The sequence below is a fragment of the Aptenodytes patagonicus genome, chromosome 2 (assembly GCF_965638725.1).
Source record: "Aptenodytes patagonicus chromosome 2, bAptPat1.pri.cur, whole genome shotgun sequence".
Classification (NCBI taxonomy): Eukaryota; Metazoa; Chordata; class Aves; order Sphenisciformes; family Spheniscidae; genus Aptenodytes; species Aptenodytes patagonicus.
In genome coordinates this window covers 166,653,688-166,675,086 of record NC_134950.1, presented here as the reverse complement: position 1 = coordinate 166,675,086, position 21,399 = coordinate 166,653,688, and the positions used below count along the sequence as shown (strand labels likewise).

The 21,399-nt window shown below is 49.4% G+C and overlaps 1 protein-coding gene across 4 annotated transcripts in view; it reads right to left on the bottom strand.

Moving 5' to 3' along the window:
* LOC143157233 (mitogen-activated protein kinase kinase kinase 3-like) overlaps positions 1-21,399 on the bottom strand; it is an 86,914-nt gene extending 65,515 nt beyond the window's left edge. For all 4 annotated transcript variants that reach the window (XM_076331998.1, XM_076331999.1, XM_076332001.1 and 1 more), the window contains exon 1: positions 21,219-21,399. The gene's annotated coding sequence lies outside the window, so the exon portion shown is untranslated. The remainder of the gene's footprint in view (positions 1-21,218) is intronic.

The window sequence follows — 21,399 nt, the reverse complement described above, 5'->3', positions numbered from 1 at the left end:
AGTCTATGCAAAAGTGGATCAAGAGAGAGCAGAAAAACACCAAAGAGAGGTGTAAAAATTCCACCCGATTCTAACAGGAGCAGGAAACAGCCCACAGCTTCACTGCTTTTGCTTTCAAAATTGATGCGACACTGCCAGCAATTAAGCTGCGTGCAGAGTTTGCACCAAGGGCCACCTGCAGATAGCCTGGATTAACCCGAAATTCCTGGGCTAGCCTAGGTTAACTCTTCCATCAGTGTAATAGACTTTTCTAACGGCTTTTTAGAGACCTTCCAGACCTTTGCAATCCGTATCTAGTTACAAAAGCATGCACCTACAGGAACTGTGCAAACGAACCCTGGAAAAACAGGTGACCTTTCTGTCGGCAGAGCCCTGCCCTGTTGCTCTTCTCCCTCATCTCTGCCGTAGCAAGCCCCTGAGACCCCACTGCTCAGCTCTCGTGAGCAAACCAGCCCTCGCACACAGCGCAGGAAATCTCCACGGATACACGAGAGAAAAAAGGTTTTCTATTTTAGCAGTTCTCTTCAATCCTCAGGACAGCCAGCCTTCAAATTGGACTGCAAACACTGGCGATTTCCATGGCTTCCCAAAAATACATACCAGCAGCTTCCTGTTACAGAAGGACAAATTCCTGCTTCTAGTACAAATTCTGCTGCTTTATTATCTCCCTTAAAAAAAAAACAGGGGGGGAAAAGGGAAAAAAATAAGGGAAGGAAAAATCCTTTTTCTATTCTGATGCACTTCAAAGCAGCATCCCCCTTCTCCTCCCACTAAGCTCCCCGATCAGAGCCTTCAAGTCTTGGCAGTTTACAACACAAACCAGCGAGCATCTGAAACAGGGCTCCTACTTCGCACTCCACCGCTCCCACAGCTAGCAGAACCAGCCTCCGCTGTAAATCTACTCTAAATCTCCACTGCCAATCTACAAACTACTGCCCTGGTAACCTCACCATGCACAAACGCCTTCCACAAAGCAATGAAAGTAAGATCTCGGCAAAGCGTCAGCTCCCAGGGATGCTGGGGCGGTGCAGTGCTCATATCCCAGGTTTGTGTCTTGCACGCAGAAGAAAGCCTTTGGCTGCTCCTGCCTTCTCAGAAAACTGCTGGAGGTTACTTAACCTGCAGGAAAGTCCAGTATAGATGCTCTCATCTGGAATAAAAAAGCAGCTTTGATTTGACTGAGCTCAACTCAATTCTGCAGCCAAAGTGGCTCAACATCATTACGGCTACATGAGTGCAGAGTATGAGTATCCATGCGAGAACTATATGCAAGGTTATTAATCCGCTTTAAAAATTAATCCCAGTTCTTCTCTTTTCATCCTATACTCCTGGCTGCAAAGGGATTAAGCAAGACTGAGGTCAAGGGAGAGAACAGCAACGTACTGCCCAGCTAGACATGACTCCAGCCTCTGTGCATCTAAGTTGCGGAAAGCGAAGCAGGAGAGGACAAGATGAAGAGCAGTTTTTCCCTGGATGTGAGGGAAGAGAAAAAAAGTGACTGGAAGAGACTTACTGGAAGGAAGGATATAGGATGGAGGTTATGAAAGCTTGAAGAGTGCAGTCCAGCATTGAGAGCTGGAGTCACCAGCAGCCTACCATTGACTTGAAATGGGATTTGCAGTATCACCCCAAAAAGGGCTGTTCTTACCCCACAGAAGCTCAACATCCAACATAAAACACGGCCCCCAAGTCAGGATGTCTTGTCACTACTGCGAGTGACACCTCCCTCTGCAGTTTATCATCCCCAGGCTTCCAGGGAAAGCAGCACCTAGCTATTCCTGCCTGAGCACCACTTAACACTTTGGTTTGAAGGTGTCGGGACACACCACTGTAAAAAAAATAATAATAAGCCACAGTTGCCCCTGAAATATGGCTCAGCTGGAAAGGTACTCAAACTAGCATTGCTAAAATTGGGACTTTCCTTGTTTTTTCAAGCAGCAGGGAACAACATGTTGGGCTCAGAGAGTTTAACAAGCAAGAGTCAAGCGGAAAAAATCTCTCCTTTTTAAGAGTTGACCACATTAACTTTCAGCAAGTTTCCGGGAGTCCTGCCAGGGCACTGGAGTTTTGTATACTACGGAACTGTTAAAAATATTATTGTAAATGTTATTTTCAAAAAGCTTCAGAGGCCAGGGCTGGGGTAGTGTTAAAAACAACAGCAAAGCAAATGAGATTGTTTTAATGGTGAGAATACAAACGTATGCCTGCTGATAGCTCAGTCAAACAGCCTGCAGGCTTGGCAAAGATGGATTCAAATGCAAAGAAAGAGCGGTTGAAATATTACAGGTTTCCTCAGATCATCTCAACCTCATCCTTATAGTTTTGTTCTACACACTATAGGACATTTGTCCTGGTGCACATAGAGCTGCCCTGGAAATGGGATCCATATTTAGGGGCTACAGAAAAGAATAGCTATTTTGGTGACACTTCAGACAAGTAAGACCCTGCTCTCCTGGAATTTTTCTGCTCAGGTTAGGATGTGTCACACAGGGTTAGTCAAAAAGTCGCCATTTAAGACTATGCATCTATGTTTATGAGCATGTAACTGGGATAGACTTTTTGCAAACACCTGTGTAACCGGGCCAGGTTTGCAAGCATATCGCCCAAGTAGGCTTAAGGGACAAACTGAACGAGCCAAAACGAGGAGGAGAAAACCTTTCCTGAGCATGCACTGATCAGGCTGCTAAGCAAGAAGTGACATACATGCATCACCGTAGCTCACATAAGGAGCAAACCAGTGCTCTGGCAACTACAGCGCATGAAACCCAACAAGCAATTCTATATGAACATGCATCAGTTCAGGTTTCTTCTCCCCATTTTTGGGCACGGCACCCCAAAACTGCTTAAGAATCCTTTTCACAACAGCTGTTGCTGGGAGAAGAGATCTGTGCTTAAGAGCCATCGTGCACGATGGAGGATACCTTTAGCCAGTGACCCAGACAATGCAGCTGTATTCAACAGCCGCTTCTAAAGAAAAATCTCCTGAGCCATCTTGTTGATTCCAGTATGTGTGCGAGCTTTAACACCTGCATGACTCCTGCTGTTAAGTTCCATGACAGCCCTTTAAGACAGCCATTGAGATCTTAAAACCTCTCCCCTCTCAACCCTTCCTCTTCCCGCAAATGACTTTGTAAATGAAACATTGCAGACAGTATGCCCAATAAGTTATCTTTTTCAGTTAGTTTCTTTTCTTGCTTTACAGTAATAATCCTTTTACCAAATTCAGTGGAATAAACAGTAATTTATACTGGCATATAAAATAGCTTTGATTTTGCATACAGAACTCAAACTTCTGGAAACCCATAAAACAAGGAAGCAAATCAAAAGGATTAGAAAGGACTCTTCCCTCAGCAAAAAAACCAGACAACACAGCCCTATCAGGTCAGAGTTAATGTATTTTATATATATATATATATACATACACACAAGTCAAGCAAAGCAAATTTCCAGAGAACACACGTGGTCCCCACCCATTTGGTTTCTTACTTGCATCAAGGTCTGCACAGCGCAGAACTGCGTCTCTACCGAACTCTCACTTGTCACATGGGAACTGCCTCCTCCAGCAACTGGCAGAGCCAAACTAATTTGCAGACACCCTGATTACACCCCAAAGCCCACCTCAGTCCTGCCATACACTGTGCCTAAATGCAAATTTTTAAACCAGGCACTGAAGTGACAAAGTTTAAAGGATCCTCATCTCCTGCAACCCAGTACATGCATCTCCCCAGAAGCCAGCCGAGCCAGGATTATTTAAACACACATCCCTGCTTGCTGAGGATGAAGGTCTGCAGCTAGAGGATAGCACTGTTCTGTATCATTTCCCCTTGTACAGGGCAAAATCCTGTCCTCTGATAGCTATCTGTGCACTTATAAAGCAGAGAGAAACCCTGATGCAAGTTACACCAACAGAAATCCTCTGATTTCAATGAACGCACCCCCCTAAGTGAACACAGCAAAGGGGAAGGTGTATCTCTATGTATAAGATCAAAGCCAATGCAGAAGAGTTATAATTTCTTCCTCCTGCAGGTTTTCATGGCCTTTTTTTGTGTTTCTCCTCAAATGACTGAAGACTTTGTGCGGGGGAAATTAAAATGAAAGTGTACCTCGAAAAGTGAGGCTTCAGGCCTCTTTCTTCTGTGTCCCTGGGAAAAGAGAAAGGAGCAGAAACCAAAAAGGAGGAATAGATACTAAAACCTTCAGATGGCATATGCTCTCAGAAAAGCATTTGTCTTAGAGCAAGATCTTTCCTAGCAAAAGCAATTGTGAGAAAAGCATCTGCACAGCACCGATCTGCTATCCAGCATCAGAAATGAAGAGTCTCCGTGAGCGAAGCTTTATGCCAAAGAGCTGCAAAGCCAACATTGTGCAATGGAGAACCTGGCCTGACAGCCAGCATCTGCACCGAGGACTGGGACACCCAGTTCTCCCTGAGGACAATGGTAGGCAGGAACCAACTCTGTCTCTGTGGCTTTGACCTCTAAGAGTATCAAAAGCATTACAAACTTTATGACTGGTCCAACATGCTCTAACAGGGAGATTAACACTGAACAACCAAGCTTTGGACTGGGAAGGAGGGAGGTCCATCCCATCCCCTAAGTGGGCAGCAAGACCTCATGGCAGTATTGGGGCTTTTAAGCCGCTGTGCCATCTTCCATGCTCATCCCACCTTCTAGCTGACCCACTTTATTTCACTTGCAACATCCTGCTGACGGCATACAGAATAACACCTGTATCTCCTACCAGTTGTCCTACCAGTCTTTGTATACCACCATTTACCCTCAACCAGCTGCGATCGATAGTCCCTCTCGCTGCCATCCCACTGCGCAGCTTCATCTTTAATGAGCCACAGCCTCACCCCTGCAGCCCGTCTAGATTTGATTGATCATAACACGACTTTCCAATCGACTGCAAAGCTGAGGGCTGAGGACTAATTGACCACCTTCTGCTCTCTCAGCAGCTACCTGGTTATTTTGTTCCTTCCTTGTGGGCAAGAAGCGTGAGCTCCACAGCCCATGGGGAGACCAGGGTCTGAGGATCAGCCCCCAGGAGGCACCGCAGAATTTGCAAGGTCCTTTTCTTGCTCACACCACTTCTGCCATGCTATTCTGGATCGAGATTAGAGCAGTAGAAGGAAGCCGAGCTCAGCGAGCACTTGGTGGCAAATGGAGATTAAAAGACATCTTGTGGTTTTGGGCAGAAGGACCATGTTTCTGCACAGCCCCAGGACACTGCTGTCTCCACAAGCTGCTGGCTTGTGCGTGCCATCAGGGGGGTGATGACAGGGTTATGAAACAGAAACACATTGGGTCAGCTTTCACAGAGGTTTTGTTCTCCTTGTCCTCTTGACTTCTAGTATCACATGAACTCAAGTACGCTTACCTTCGTGTGTGACTAAACATGATAAAAAACGAGCCATCAACAGTGCGGGAACCAGACTGGGCAGCACACGGCCATACGCTCACACAACCTAACAGGTCTGTGGAACATATGTATTGATCAAAGCTCAAAGCCCTCAGGGCCTCCTGGGTCTGCCCTACCTCTCCTGCCAGCCCTTCGCCATCCAATTTTCACATGGTTGTGGCTCTACAGAGCCTGCACACAGGCTGTTGCTTGTTGCAGCACGCAAGAGGCAGCTTCTTTCAGAGGAGAAGCAACCTCGAGCTGCCCAACCTGGGCCATGCACAGCCATCATGTAACGGTGACCTGCTCCCCCAGTGCAAGGCAGCAGGTCGTGGCTGCTGCGCTGGCTCTCCTTCGTTCCCCAGGCCCGGTGGAGGGAAAAAAAGATGAGGAAACTGAGGAAAAGGCAGATCTTGCCTCTAAATCCAGCTTAGGGCATTGCAGAATGTAAGGCTGAGCACAACAGCTCACCGAGGCCAAGAGCCGTCTGCAAGGGAGGCAGAGCGATGAGTAATTTCCTTTCCTACGGCATCCAGCCTGGTGCGGTGCAATGGAAAGTCGCAGGCAGCAGAAGGCTGTGGGCCTTCTCGGCCACCTCGGAGGAAGTCTGACCTGAAAACCTTCAGAAGAGAGAAGCCCATCACCCTCAAGTGACCGGGACCAACCCTGAACGGTCAAGGCAGCCGCACAACACCTCTGAACTGGAAGACCATCAGAGCAACAGTTGCTCAGCTGCTCCAAAATCAGGTCATTTATTAGGCACAGTGGGGAAACAGTCAACTACTTTTAGAAGAAAGCTCTGGAGAAATACAGTTCAACTCAATATTGATTCCCACGGCCCCATTACAGACAGACAGAATTAATTTCCAGGATGGAAAGAAACATATGCCTGCATATCAAAACAAAATACAGAAGCCTTTCCAGTTCTTCAGCTGCATTTCAATGGAAACCAGAATGCTGTCACGATGGAAAGATTTCAGTTTTCTAATTAATCCTCCCTGCTGAGCGTTTAATGCCGCTAATTGATGAGGAGAGGCCGTGTTCAGACAGCATTTGCAGTTGCTTTTTACATCTTTAGACAACTTTGCTCTAAATTAAATAATAATAAGGCAGATTTGCTCCCTGCATGCACTGTGCCCTACTCCAACTCCCTCCTCCCTAGAAGATGTCTGGTTGAGGGAAGGAAGGCGAAGCCCATCTCAGAGCTCATTTACTAGTGTTGGAAGTTTTCCTGGAAAATGTCATCTGCGATACTGTCACTTCCACAGAACATGCCAAGAGAAAGACCGTTGGTGCCAGGGACATGGTCTGTACCGTGAAACACCCAGCTCCTACCCTCCACGGATCTAAGGGATAGCTTCTCCTGATTCAACAGAGCAATCACTTAGCCAAGAGATGTCCCACAACACTTCCATAACAAAATGCACCGTAGTGTCAGGAAACAGATAGTCAGGCCGCAGCACAGCCCCGGGGGCTCAACACAGTGCCACCACCAGAAAAAACATCTCACTGGTGGCAGAGCTGGCTTGGTTGCTCACCTGCACCACAGAACGGTCCTGGTCTCTAATCCTAAATATTGATCTTGCACTGGTGTTGACCAGGAGACACCTTTGGAGCCAGAAGAGTGATCCTAAATGAAAAAGCCAACACAGTCTCAACATGAGAAGGCAGTTCAGCACATGCCTAGATATGAAATTTCTGCTCCCATCCCCTACCTGTGTTCAGCACATGCTCTAGTTCTTCCCTGAATTAGTTAAGGACAGAATCTGTCCCTTTATACTCAACACTTAGCAATTTCAATCAGGGAGATGCTAAGTGCTCTGAGCTGCAAATGGAATCAGGGTGTGAAATAAAAAAAAGTACGCATGCCTGAGGCCGTGCTATGGTTACTGAGGAGTAATAAATGAAGCAGTGTTGATGGTCCCCAAGCTCAGGCCTGAAACTCCAGCACTGATCTGTTTGTCATAGCAATAGCATTTCCACCTGCACCTTTCTGATGTCTCCTTCGGGAGTCTTCACACACCACTGTCATAGATCATGGCCAGTGGAGCCCAGACCAGCTGTGCAGATGTCTAGCTGGCTGACCTCTCCTTACCAAAAGGCTTCTAATTCCACCCACCCCCCCCATTATTATTAGTTTTCAAACCACCTATTCCATCATAAATATAAAGTAAAATTAGCTTATTCCTAGAACGTTAAAAAAAAGACGAGCTGACGCCTGCACAAACTGAGTCCCAGCAAGTCAACGGGAAGGCTCCAAGCATGCAAAGAATGTTGAGTCTAGAGATTTTGGCCCTTTTACTACAAAATCCTGTTGCTGCAAGCAACTTGTGCACGTGCAAGTCGAGTCACGTGTGCGCAGAGTTCCTCACCCGCACAGGCTGGCTGCTACTCTTCCATAGTACCCTGAGTAAACTACTCCTGTCTGCCCAACAGGCTACTAATAAATATACTCCAGGGAGAAAAGTTGCATGCTAGCAGGGAGGTGGACAAGATGATCTAATAGGACCTTTTCCATCTCTTAACTTTTATGCTTAGTCACAGGATAAATATCTCCCACGTTGTAAAGAAACATGCTGGCTTTGCTTGCCTGCTTATGTTGGGAGAGCGTTGCTCTCTGAAGACATTTCGTTTTCTGGCTGTTATTTCGCTCACACTAACAGGACTTACCCAAGGAGAGTTAAGCAAAGGAGGACTTGTATTTGCCTGGCTTTCGGCTTCAGTGAGCTCCGAGGCACCCAAGCAAGTCCCCTAATTCCTGTCCCAGCAACCACAAGCAGCGTAGGAACCTTGTTTCTGTATTATCAGAGTACTTGTGCTTCTCTGCCTGATCCTGTCCAACGTGGAGATGCACTCAATTTATTTTTTTGCAGAAAGCAGGTTGGCAAGAGAACAGACAGAAGCATGCCCTCCATCAACCAGCCAGGTCAAGCCTCCTAAGACAGACTGTCAGAAAACAGCTCAAAAAAATCCCCAACCATCCCAGAAGGGGAAATGCAAGGAACCAAAGGGTTTGGGGAGAAGACTCCAATGCAGCTTAGAGAGTAGAGTAGAAAATAGTTTGGGTTAGAAGGGACCTTTAAGGGTCATTTAGTCCAACCCCCCTGCAATGAACAGGGACATCTCCAGTAGATCAGGTTGCTCAGAGCCCCGTCCAACCTGACCTGGAATGTTTCCAGGGATGGGGCAGCCACCACCTCTCTGGGCAACCTGTGCCAGTGTTTCACCACCCTCAGCATAAAACATTTCTTCCTTATATGCAGTCTGGATCTCCCCTCTTTTAGTTTAAAACCATTCCCCCTTGTCCTATTGCTACAGGTCCTACTAAAAAGTCTGTCCCCATCTTTCTTATAAGACCCCTTAAGTACTGAAAGCTTACGTTGCAATTTGCATTGGCATTGATTCATGCCACTAGCAGCAGCAAGGCCCTCTCTTATTTTTAAAATGCAAAACCAGTGCAGTCACACAGAGAAAGGTCCAGCAGCTGCATGACTCCAGCATCTCCAAAGTGTGTTCAAGCAAAGCATGCACCAATATGCAAGGTTTCTACAAGAGACCATCTTCACACGTAAATCAGAGCAATTGAGAGCCTCAGGATCACAGATCCGCAAATTTCACCATGTAAGGAAAAAAATCTTTTACCATATAAGTTATAAAAACCCCACACATCATAAAAAACTCAAAAGCCACACAATCTAGATCTCTTGCAACAAGACAGACACCAAGGGATGGGGAAGCAACACTGGAAAGGGCGTCGGGAGTAGAAGGTTTCGCTTCTGTTCCTAGTTCAGCTGCTGGACCACAGGATGACCCTAAGCATTGCCAATTCTCACAGAATTCAGTGTTTTTCGTAAGTACCGTTCTTCAGGAACTCTGTGACTTCATCAAGTTCCTGAAGTCACATGGTTACATCAGAATCCACGCTTCCTTTTTTTGGGTTAAAAAGAAGTACTTGTAGATGTCAAAAGTTGAAGAAAGAAGTGTAACTCATGAAGTTTGAAATGCTCAAACAAAAAGAAACAGAAAAAATTATTTAAAAAAAAAATCACTATTTTAAACTTAATTATTCATTTTTGGGAGGAAAGAATGTGATCCAGGATTCTTTTCCCCCCACACTATACACTGGAAACCTTAGACTGGGTGGGGAATGACTTAATTTGGGGGGGGGGGGGGGGGGGGGGGGGAGGAGGGTGTCCGACATCCCCATCTATAAGTCACAGACGAGAAAATACAGCTTTCATAGCAACACCTGCCTAGAAACTAGGTAGCCCCTTTGAGGTACCCTGATGCTGGCCTCCCTAGCCAAAAGAGCATTATGCACTGGGGGACAATATGAAGGCACAGCAGTTTTAAAAAAAATTAAAAAAATAAAAATACAGCAGAACATCTTGGCCAAATTTTGCTTCCACTTATTTTATCCAGTATCAAGCAGGATAAAGCCCTGGAAGTCAGCTACGCCAGCTCATCTGCTGGCATCCTCCACTCACCAAAACTACCGGATTTATAGCTGCTGATGGACCTTGCCCAGCAGAAATACCTTATGGTAATAACTAGCCTGTAAATAAGGACTTGACCTTCTGAAAAAGCCTTTGCTGGCTCTTACAGAGCTCATCCCATGCTGCTGCTGAGCCCTGGGGCAGCGGTGCAGCCCACTGTGCTAGCCACAGTGGCTCTACAGGCACATGGGCTGCAGCTAGCCACTACTTAAGAGTAATGAACTTTGGCCTGCACTCAAATAGCCACAAGCACAATGAAGAGGAGGAGACTGCAGGTCACATTTTGTGCTGGCTTTGGCTGGGATAGAGTTAATTTTCTTCACAGTAGCTAGTGTGGGGCTGTGTTTTGGATTTGTGCTGGAAACAGTGTTGATAACACAGGGATGTTTTCGTTATTGCTGAGCAGTGCTGACACAGAGTCAAGGCCTTTTCTGCCTCTCACCCCACCCCACCAGCGAGCAGGCTGGGGGGGCACGAGAAGCTGGGAGGGGACAGAGCCGGGACAGCTGATCCCAACTGACCCAAGGGATGTTCCACACCATATGACGTCATGCTCAGCATATAAAGCTGGGGGAAGAAGGAGGAAGGGGGGACGTTCGGAGTGATGGCGTTTGTCTTCCCAAGTAACCATTACGCGTGATGGAGCCCTGCTGTCCTGGAGATGGCTGAGCACCTGCCTGCCCATGGGAAGGAGTGAATGAATTCCTTGGTTTGTTTTGCTTGTGTGTGTGGCTTTTGCTTTCCCTATTAAACTGTCTTTATCTCATCCCATGAGTTTTCTCACTTTTACTCTTCTGATTCTCTCCCCCATCCCACCAGGGGGGAGTGAGTGAACAGCTGTGTGGTGCTTAGTTGCCGGCTGGGCAACGAAACCACAACACATTTATTTCCTTTTTTTGCATGGAAGAAAACTATTAAGATCTAGAAGACTTGGATCTGGGGTGTGTTATACTATGCATTGAATATCCATGGAAAAAGGGGGTAAACCCTACGCTTTTGATTAAATCAGTTGTCTTTACCTACTCTGCCCAAAGCTAACTAACTAAATAAGATGCAGAGAAATTCAAAGGAGGAGAACAGGAAGTACCTGAGAAATCATGGTGGCCACAGCAGCTTCTGGTGCTGGGTGCTTGCACAGGCAGCAACCCCAGAGCCAACCCCAAGGGGTAGCGTCCGTCACCCTGACTTAAGCTCAACTGTGCCGTTCTTTGAGCAAGAAGGGTTTGCTTTTCATCAGCCGTGCAGCCAGAGACGATAGCAAGTCAGCTGTTCCTGCCTCACAGGACATGCACGGGGGCAGAAAAAGGAAGCCTCGCTGTTCTTTGCTGGCAAACATTTCTGGGTTCCTTGAGATTACAAGGAAGTGAGCACAAACCTGTTCAGTCACGTTGTTCCCGCTCACCCCTGGCTAATGGCCGGGCCATTACGCTTCTGTGTTCCTGCTGTTCCCAGGGCAGAGCTGCTGCCCCTCTGCAGCCCTCGGGGAGCTCTGACCCGTTCCCGCAGCACACACCGAGACACATTTCTGCCTGCCCCAGCTGGGGAATTTAACCACAGATGAGCATTGGCAGAGAACATGCACAGCACAAGAGGTTGGTCCACATCTATTAAATTCCTGAACTCAGCTAACATTGCTGCGTACAGCGTTTAACAAGCTTAACCCTCGCTCTTCCCACCACCTGCAAAGCACAGGCACATTAAACCTACCGCTCCACCCTATTCAAACCTTCTATACCTTCTGCCTACTAAGGATTTCCCCTCCCTTCTCTCTGCCCGCTCTGGGGTGCCTGCGAAGGGTAGCTAGACTTCGGAAAGATACTGCAGAGGCTGCTGCAACCTGGTTGCAGAGGTTGCAAAACCGTTGGGGACCTCCTGCCATCCAAAGTTATCACACAGCTATTGCCGCTCTGATTCTCCTCTGGTTAACGCTCATCTTGCAGCTCTTGGTTCTCAGGGATGCGAGTGCTGCTGCCTTTAGACTGAGCAGACAAAACCAGAAAGTGAATCAAGGATCTACAAATAAAGAAATAAATATTTTTTAAAAGATTAAGTGAAAAAAAAAAATCTGATTGACCAAACACTAAAGCACCTCTTGCTAATACTCTGTCTCGCTGCATTGCTATAGAATCAGTCCTCTATTTGAGCAAACATTATCAACGAAAAAAATTGATGCAATTATGGTTTTGTTTGCAGAATTTTCTCTGCACCTCCTTCTCCTTCCCCAGAAGGATTTGCTTTAAAAGAAAAATACCACCCATAATGTTTCTATGCTTGCTTATTTAAGAGGAAAAATACAGCATGTGGCTCTCATGTTATTAGTACCTTTCCCCTTTTTACGGCAAAACACAACTAAATGAGACATGCTACAAAAACTAAACAGACATGGTCTTTCCCCCCCCCCCTTTTTCAAATGAAGTAAGTATTTTATTAGGCGAGCTCAAAAAAAACAGATCACACATACAAAGAAACGAGTTTGGAAATCCCCCTCCCTCCACCCCCACTGCTATTTGCTAAGGAAACCAGATGCCCAAACCCAGCCAAAAAATGATCTCAGCCATTCTTAAGAGAGCCTACAGTGCATTTTCATGAGTCATGGAAAGCAACAACTCGTTGCTTTGGTAATGCTAGGTAAGCAACTGGTCATCCATCCACAACCAGACTTTCAGCAGTAAGTCAAAGAGCAGACCATTTCTTGACAGATTACGTCAGAGACAGCCCCAAAATAGAGCCCTCGCAGCAAGTTTACCTTGCAGGAGGTTTTATAGGACATGCCCCAAAGCGTGTCCTAGCAAAGCATTTAGCAAAGCGTTCAGCAGCCGGGGTCCCCCATGGTCCTGATCCCTGCGTGGCAGGGGTGTTTCTCAGTGCCCCACCTCCCAGCCCGTGCTCTCAGAGCAGGCAGAGATGCCTGCTACGGGCAGCAGAGGGGGGAGCGACAGACAGAGGCAGGGATTAGCGAGAAGAAAGCAAGTCCCTTACCCACGCTCTTCCCACCAGCCAGGGTAGATAGGAAACCTGCTGCCCGCCAGCCCAAAAACCAACACTGAGGCAAGCAGGCTTGTAGTAAGAATTGCAGGATGCTTCATCCACCAGACCCCTTCCAACCATGGGTCTGTGGTGACTGCAGAGCACATACACACAGGACTAGATGCATTTATGCCCACAGGCACATGAAAGACGTACTTAAGCTTTCATCAGTCCCTGACCAAATTGCTTGCTCTTCTCATTTCTCAAAGACTGCAAGCTTATAACCAGAATGATGCCAACCTGCGGTTAAGCAGAACACCACTGTGTCTACCGCCACCTCAAGACTCATGCAATAAATGTACATGCAATTTATCCAAGCACTGCAACAGGAAAAGCAGGCTTTCAAAATATGTATTATATATAATTTCTCTGCCACCCTCTCCGAGTGAGGGAGGCTACTGCAGGGGCACAACTCAAAGCCCTCAGTGACACTCCTGAACACGGCCATGAAGATGGTGGTGTTCTGTGATGCAGCCTAGAGCCCTTCAACCGTACCTGTCCAAGGCACCCATCCGTCAAAACCCAGGGCTGAGGTTTTGGAAATCCAGCCTAAGACGGGTCAGGGAGGTGGAAGGTTCCCCCTGCAGCAAGGGGAGACCCTTTCCAACACATCCCATGTTCTTCCACAAACACCTCCCACCTTCATCACCTCTTGGCGACTCCCACAGCAAACACACAGCCACCCCTGCCCAAGAAGCTCCTGCAGAGGTGAGACACCAAACTGCACCTCTCTGGCAATGCATGCTACGAAAGGCAATTCAGCTTCTTGTGTAATGATGAACCAGTTTCTGGAAGTCTTGCTCCATCTCATCCAAGTCCCCAACAGCTTTGGGACTCTGTGGCAGTCCAGGATGAAAGCGCAGCGTGCCACACCACCTCCCTGGGACAGCCCAACCGGCTTCCTGAAAGGGAAGTTCTTCTGCACAGGATTTCCTGGACATAGACCACGACTGGAACTAGCTTGTCCCCAGCTTTCCCTCCAGAGGTGAAGACAGTTACAGTCTTCAGTGCCTTTTGCACTGGGTCCAAAAGCCAATTGTTTGGCTTCACCTCCTATAACACAAACTGCGAACAGAAACACACATCCTCACCCTTTACAGCCCCATCCCAAAGCCAACCGGGCACGCACCAGATGTTAGTCACACTGGTAATGCTGTAAGTGAAGTTGCTGAAATATTGTGATGATTAAACATTTTCTCTTTTTCTTGAGTCATCAGCCAGGTAACACAGTGACACATACCGTGCACATCTTTAACATCACAACACCTTGGGGAGATGGAGGAGAGCTCTCCACATCGTGGAGAGCCTCAGCAAGCATCCCCACCCCAACCAAAAATAGGCAAGAGCGGGCATGGTTCCTCAAATCCTTCACGCTCAAGAGATTTCAGCCAAGCGAGGTGAAGCCAAACCAGTCTTCAGACAGAGACCATCATCAGGGTATGCAGAAAACAACACAGCTGCCCTTTCATCGGAGCCACCCATGACTCAAGTCAGCATCCAGGAGTACCTCATATTCCCCATGTAGCACAGCCAAAAGTGACCATATCACAAGAGGGGGAGCAAGCGGCCATCAGCCCAGGCCACCGGTGAAGCAGATCCTCCCAGCCAGCAAAGCCAGGGTGAGCCATCCTAGCAGAAAACTGAGGACAGGGAGCGGGAGAGAGCGCTGGGCTGTGTGGTCCCACATCCAGGCAGACCTGATGGTCCCCTCCCAGCCCCAACACCCAGAAGGCTGCAACAGAAGGTGTCAGCAGGGCTTCCACTGGCTGCCACCGTCAGAGGAGCAGCTCCTGGGGGTTAAGAGGAGCCAAGTGCAGTGAAAACCCAGGAAAGAGGCATGACAGGACTTGCCCCATCATGCTTCTTCCAGGGCACTGCAATCAGCCCCCTGTGGCCACCATTCAGAAGGAATATACACCTTTCCCTACCCTTTTCCCTCCAGCAAAACACGGCACAGCTCAGGAGCAGCTCGAGTGCACCCTGCTGCTGGGTTTATCCCAGACATCAACAACGTTCAGAGCCGGACCTTGAACCTTTCAATAAAACCAATGATGCAATAAACTAAGCACAGCTCAATACAGTCTCTGTTTATCTCTTTTACTTGCCACCAGCACCATCCAAAGAGAAATAACTGAAATATCTTGCATATTTCGCTAATGACTCTCGCTACTCCGTTAGCACCGGCACTGAGGGACTAAGACCAAGAGGCAGCAAATGCATTCCACAGGTCTATTAACCAGGTGCTCAGGTTTCCCAAAAGCCACTCTCCAAGCGGGAAGCCCGCAGGAGGACTGCAGCCCTCTAGGGATCAGTGCTGTAGTTTTGTGCTGAAAGGCAAACAGTAGGCATCAAGGCTGCAGTGTGAGCACCTTGCATCGGCAAGGAAAGCTTTCCAGGAGCTTGGCCCAGCCTGGTATCTTTGCTGAAGGATGCTTCATCAGTTCAGCAAAACAAGCCCTGCTCCACAGCTCCACGCTACAGCAATGCATTGACCAACCTCAACAGAGGCAAGCCCAAATCTCTGATCTCTGATTTCCAAGTACCGGTTACCTCGCTTACACACTCCCAGACTGCTCTGCCCCACCATCCCAGCCCGCACACCTCCCTCCAGCCACCCACTTCCACAGCGACCGCGTTATTTCTGCTGCAGATACCAACCTGAGTTATCAACCCATCAGCATCACCTAGCTATAGATAATACTATCAGCCACCCTTTGCATGACACTGCACTGACCCAGCATGCAAAAGAGGGACAGTCCCCCCCCAGGGCACTCCCCAGGTAGTGGCAGAGAGGAAGAGGTGAGAGGCTGAAAGGAAAAGGGTATTTAAAACAGGGTTTCTGCACACACACACACACCTTTCCTTCAGTTCACCTTCACCACCAGCTGTTACAGACCTCACCCTACACCTTCTCCCCAAGCCATTTTCTCTGACCAAGTCTTCCTTATCACAGCACTTGGGTTGCCCCACGCAGGGGATGCTCCAACCCTTTAACCCAGATCAGAGGCAAGATTTCCCTGTTATTGAGAAACGCGCCCACCACCCTGTGTCCACCACCCTTCTGAAGGGATCTCATGCCTCGGGATAGGGCATCACTGCTGCCACCTTGCAGAGCAAAAGGTGCAAACAGCACACTATGAAGAGATTAAATCTCTCCTAGATTTTTTTACACTCTTATCATGGAGGGCGCTGCATTATTTCCAGTTTACAACTAGGCTACAATGATCTGACTTCTGCTCAACCACGAAAACCCAAAGGGTTGTAGCGCAAAAGCACTAAGCAATCCAAATAATCCACTGTCCTCATCATGATAGACTTCCACGTACAAGGACAGATCTCAACAGATACCCCAAAGTCTTCCTCCGAAGCTCTGCATCAAGACCAGCAGCAACAGAACTTGTAGCACAATACAAGGTTCATTTTTGCACATGATGTTCGGGCTAACAACTGTTATGTGCAAAATTTTCAATAGTCCCTTGGGGATTTGTTGGCACTTGGAAGCCACTGTGCGAGAAACACCTTCATGTGGACAAGACAAATGCAATCGTTCCAGGACAGTCCTAGTAGCGCAGGAGCACTCAAAGCATTGCAGAGGCCACAGACACCCTTCAGCAGTGTTGGATTTAAGACATTCCTACCTCCTTCACAAAGACTTCTTATTTCACAAATTATTTTCCCTAAGCAATTGTACAGAGTCTTTTGTCCTCCAAATCATCTAGCTATCAGTCAGATGACTTTTTGTTACTTAGCACGCAAGCTGCTGGCGATAGTAGGTTTGCGGAGCACCTCTAATCCGCCCACCTAGGGCTATTTTTTCAAGCAATTTGGTGTTTAATCACTACCTGAACGCTCAATCCATCCTCCCACCCCCTCCAAGGACCTGGCCCGCACACATACTGTTTACACAGCAGCCCACGCAGTAGCTTGGCCGGCTCCTTCCAGGATCTGGCCCGTGCTGCTGGGCACAGCACGCAGCATGTATTGCTGACTGGACTTTGTCCCGTGCAGCTTCTTCGGTGCCGAGCCAAACCCTGGCTCAGCTCCACCCTGGGTTTCATTGCTGTTGAGGCTTGTCCTCCCTGGGCTGCCCCAGATCATCTTGCGGAGTGGAGAGTATAAAATTAGGGGAGCTTTCACGGAAGTGAGAATTAGTTCTGCACAAAATGGTGGCCAACCTGGGTTTTAACTCAGGAGAGCAGGACAGGCTCCAGCCTACTACAGATTCTCATTAAATTCAGAGTCCCTTGGTCTCCACTAACATTTATATTAGGATCTTCCAGGGTAGGAAAAAGGGTTTGGGGAATGCATTTGGGAGCTGAATCCCCCCTCTTTTAGGGGGGGTACAGGTATAGCTTTCACCCTTGACTTCTAAAAGCCTCAGAAAGTCCAGGTCAAACCCTCTGGGTAGCCTTCGCAGATGTCCCAAGCGCTCTGGGAACAGAAGCTGGCACCTGAGACCAGACACAGCGACGACATGCAATAGCATGTCCCCACCCCGGGTCACGGAGATGGGGATGCAGGGGGAAAAGCAGCCGCAGGGCTCAACCATGAACCCACACACCCTCAGCTTGCTGAACCCTTCCACCACAACCGCTGTGGCACCAGGTGGGCTGGCTTTGGGCCAAACTCCTCCACAGGACCCCACTGCGGGCCACGCTGATGCTGCATCTTCCACCATCGCGGTCTCAGCTTGGCCCCAAGCCCTGCGGCTCCAGGGAAAGCTCCCGGAGCAACAGCCCCAGTGCTGAAACAAAGCAGGGAGCTGTGTACCCACAGCCTGCAGCCCCGAAACTCTCCACTAGCCCCACTACAGCGTTCTTCTCTTGTTCTCTCCTCCCGTATAATAAGTCTTCTGCAGGGAATAGCTTCCCAGTGGCTTTGAAGAGCATCTATTTTAAAGGAGATCTTTGCTTTTTCTTTCTTGTATCATTACAGATGAGCTAGGACAGACTGGTTCGGTTGGACACCGGTGCCATTTTAGTGACTAATGGGAAGATTACTTGGCCAGACTAGATCAGAACTGCAGGGACAGACAGAAAGCAAACAAAAATGCCCACATATCCACGCTCACGCGTGCTCACTCACACCTTCACAGACAGAAGAGCACTCATCTTGTCCATCCGATGCTCACCACAGCGTTTACCACATCAGACGAAGGCTCATGTCGCAGAGGGTACGGGGCAAGCCTGGAGAGACAGCATGTTTCAGGCACAACTGAGATGACGCTCATCATCTCTGCATCTCATATCACACTCAGCAAAGGCAAACACAGTCCTGACCCAGCGTGCACGGCCACATGTGGGGACAGGGAACTGTTCCCTGGAGGGGCCCACCGAAAACACCTGGTCACCCATTTCCCCTTGTGGAACTTAAATAGGAAAATAAAGTCTGGGGACTGAGAGTGAACCTGCCAGGCTCAGGATCAGTGGGCCATTTATAGCTTTTCTAAAAAGTGTCTGAGGAAGTAAAAAAAAAGGCTGAATTCCATATTCCCCTTCTTATGGCTCCGTAATGCATTTTCCATCTCCCCGGTGCACAGCTGACATTCTGCACATTTCTGCGCACATTGCACTTGGCCTGTACTACATGCAGAGAAGGGAGTGGAAGTGACTGAGCCCAGCAGCCTCCTGCTGCTGTCAGGCATCAGCGAGTCCCAGCCCTGTCACCCACAGCTCCCCTTCGCAGGACCCGGTCTGCAAAGGGCTCGGCTACCTCCCAAGAAAGGCTGGCACGTGGGATGCATGTTCCTCTCCTGTGCTGGATCTCAGGATCTAGGAGTCCAGAGATTTGTAGAGAGAGAAAACATGTTTCCTTAGACCAGATGAACTGTACAGGCTGAACTGTAGTTGAATATCTCTTTTTCTTTTTTTTTTTTTCCCTCCTTTTCTTTCAGATGATCTCCTCAATTAGGAGAGCCAAGATAAGCTCAGAGCAATTGCTCCCTCCTAATTCTCAGCGCTGAGGTTTGCTGCTTCTGCGTGTAGACAGGCTCACATGCTCTGCATTTACCAAGCAGTCTAATAAAAGATATCCCTTCTAACAGCAAACCCTGACTCACTTCCCTCTAGCCTCCACCAGCAGGTCTCCGACAGCAGGGCCAAGTCAACCAGTACAGAAAATCCTGCCAGCTTTCACACTGGTCCCCACATCCAACTGGGGAGAGCAGGGCTGGAAGCACATCACCTTCCATGCCGCGACAGCTCACTCCATCCCACTGCTCTGCTGGGGAGCCAGACGCACCATGCAATCCTCACCAGCATCTTCCCGATGGGAAGATTCAGAAGACGCATCAAGTCCAAGCTGCACGCTAACACCACGAAACATCATCAAGCTACAGCAACATTTCAGAAGGGATGGAGAAAGGACTGCACTCCTCCGCTTGCCGTAATCGCCGGCTCTTCATGACGCAGTCTCTCCATCCGGGATGAAAATCCAGACTACATCCCTTTGCGTGAACACATCTCCCTCATGGGCTCTAACAGCCTCCAAAAAAAGAAATGTATTGCTCACCAGCACACATTAACAGGGCAGAACTGTGGGTTTCTGATGGAGATTTAAGACCCACGGAAAAAATTGCAGTACCAAAACCCATTTAGAGAAGGAAGGTATAAAAGAGCCTTTAAATTCACATCCCACCAGGCTGGCAGCCCATCCAGCCTCGCGTCCTGCCCCCAACAGAGGACCTTTTACAAGCTGTGAAACCTTCCTTAACCTCCTAAGCTGTGGAGGTATACCCCAAATCTGCAGGAGCCCTGGGAAACATTGAGCCCCCTGGTTATAACAAATGTCAAATTAGGGGCTCTGGAAAGCGTACCATCCAATGCAGGTATCACAAGACACAGGTAGTCACGGGCAAGCCCCCAAATGCAGCCAATCTCCCACACGCCTGAGGAACAGCTCCCAGGAGCCGCACTCTGGGCATGAATCCTGCATGGAGCTACATCAAACTGCACGTGCCGGACTGGAAATAAATTCACAAGGCGCCACAGAAGGAAATTCCCCCAAACCGCTCACACTCATTGAAGAAGCGAAAGAGCTTGACCCTGAAAATCCCTGGGATCAGTCAAATTCCGCACAAATCCCAAGCGAGCCCCAGATTTTCAGTCCGTGCACCTGCAACGCATGTGGACCCTGCACCAAACCAGGAGCAGGTCTACTTCCAAAACCCACCAGATTACAAGACAGGAATTGAAGAGGAGGATAAAAGCAGCAGCTGAGGGGAAAACCGCTCTCCAAGCTGTGCAGGGGCCAGCAAGAGACACGCTTGGCCGCCGTGCACAACCTGGCGAGTCTGCCAGCACACACCTACTCGCGCTGGCACACGGCTTCCACCTCCGCTCCGCTCCTCTCCCCACCTGGCTGCAGAGGGCTGAGGTTTGGTGCCAGCAGAGCAAATTCTCCCAGAGCATCAGCCCGACTCACGGCACAGCTCCCCATGACAGCCGCTCGCTCCATCCAGGTGGAAATCCAGCTTCCCAGCTCTGCCAGCCAGCACGGTCACTCATGCCACACAGGTACTGGCTTCCCTTGCTCACGGGGGTCCGTGCCCACCACAGAGTCTTCCTCCCCACCGCTCATCCCATCCTCACCGTTCGGGATAGACTCTGTGCAGGGAGGACTTTGCTCATGGTGAGGCTGGAGGGTGAGGGCCGGCCGGGCACTCCTGCAGCTCCTGGCGTGGACATGACACTTTCCACCAAAGCAGGACCCAAGCGACTGCAGCCAGCAACATACCCGCTGGCTCAATAGTTTAATGCGTCCCGGTAATGGGACCGTCTGTATTAGGGTCTAATCCTGGCGCTCGCTGTCAGACAGCTGCAGCAGGGACAGGCTTCCAGGCTGACTCATGGCACCAGGCAATAACCTGGGAAAAAGAGTTACCCGAGGGCGCCAAGACAGGCGAGGACTGTGCCGGGGAGCCCCGGCGCCGGGGAAGGGAAATCCCCAAAGGGGAAGCAGGTCCCCGCCGTGCTCCGCACCCACGCACACGGCCCCCCACGCCCTCCTCTTGGGGAGCCGCTCCAACCCCCTGCTCGCCCGCCACGGCTTCCCAAACCCAGCCGAGCTACTTGCCCGGAGGGACAAGCTCCCACTTGCCAGACTAGAAGGAGAGGAAGAAAAAGCCACCGAAGCCAGACCCGGCTGCAAAACTCTCGGTCACCACTGCGAAAATGACAATTAAAAAAAAAAATAAAAGAGCGAAACAAACCCGCGCACCGCAGCCCGGAGCGGGTGCGGGAACCTACCGCCCGCGGAGCGCCCCGTCCCCGGGGTGGGGGAGCCGGAGAGGCTTACCGGTCCGGCGGCGCGGCTACCCGCGAGGGGCCATGCCCGACGACTCGGAGCACCGCGGTCCCAACGCCTGGCTCGGCTCGGCTCGGCTCGGCTCGGCACGGCACGGCACGGCACGGCACGGCACGGCACGGCACGGCACGGCACGGCACGGCACGGCACGGCACGGCACGGCACGGCACGG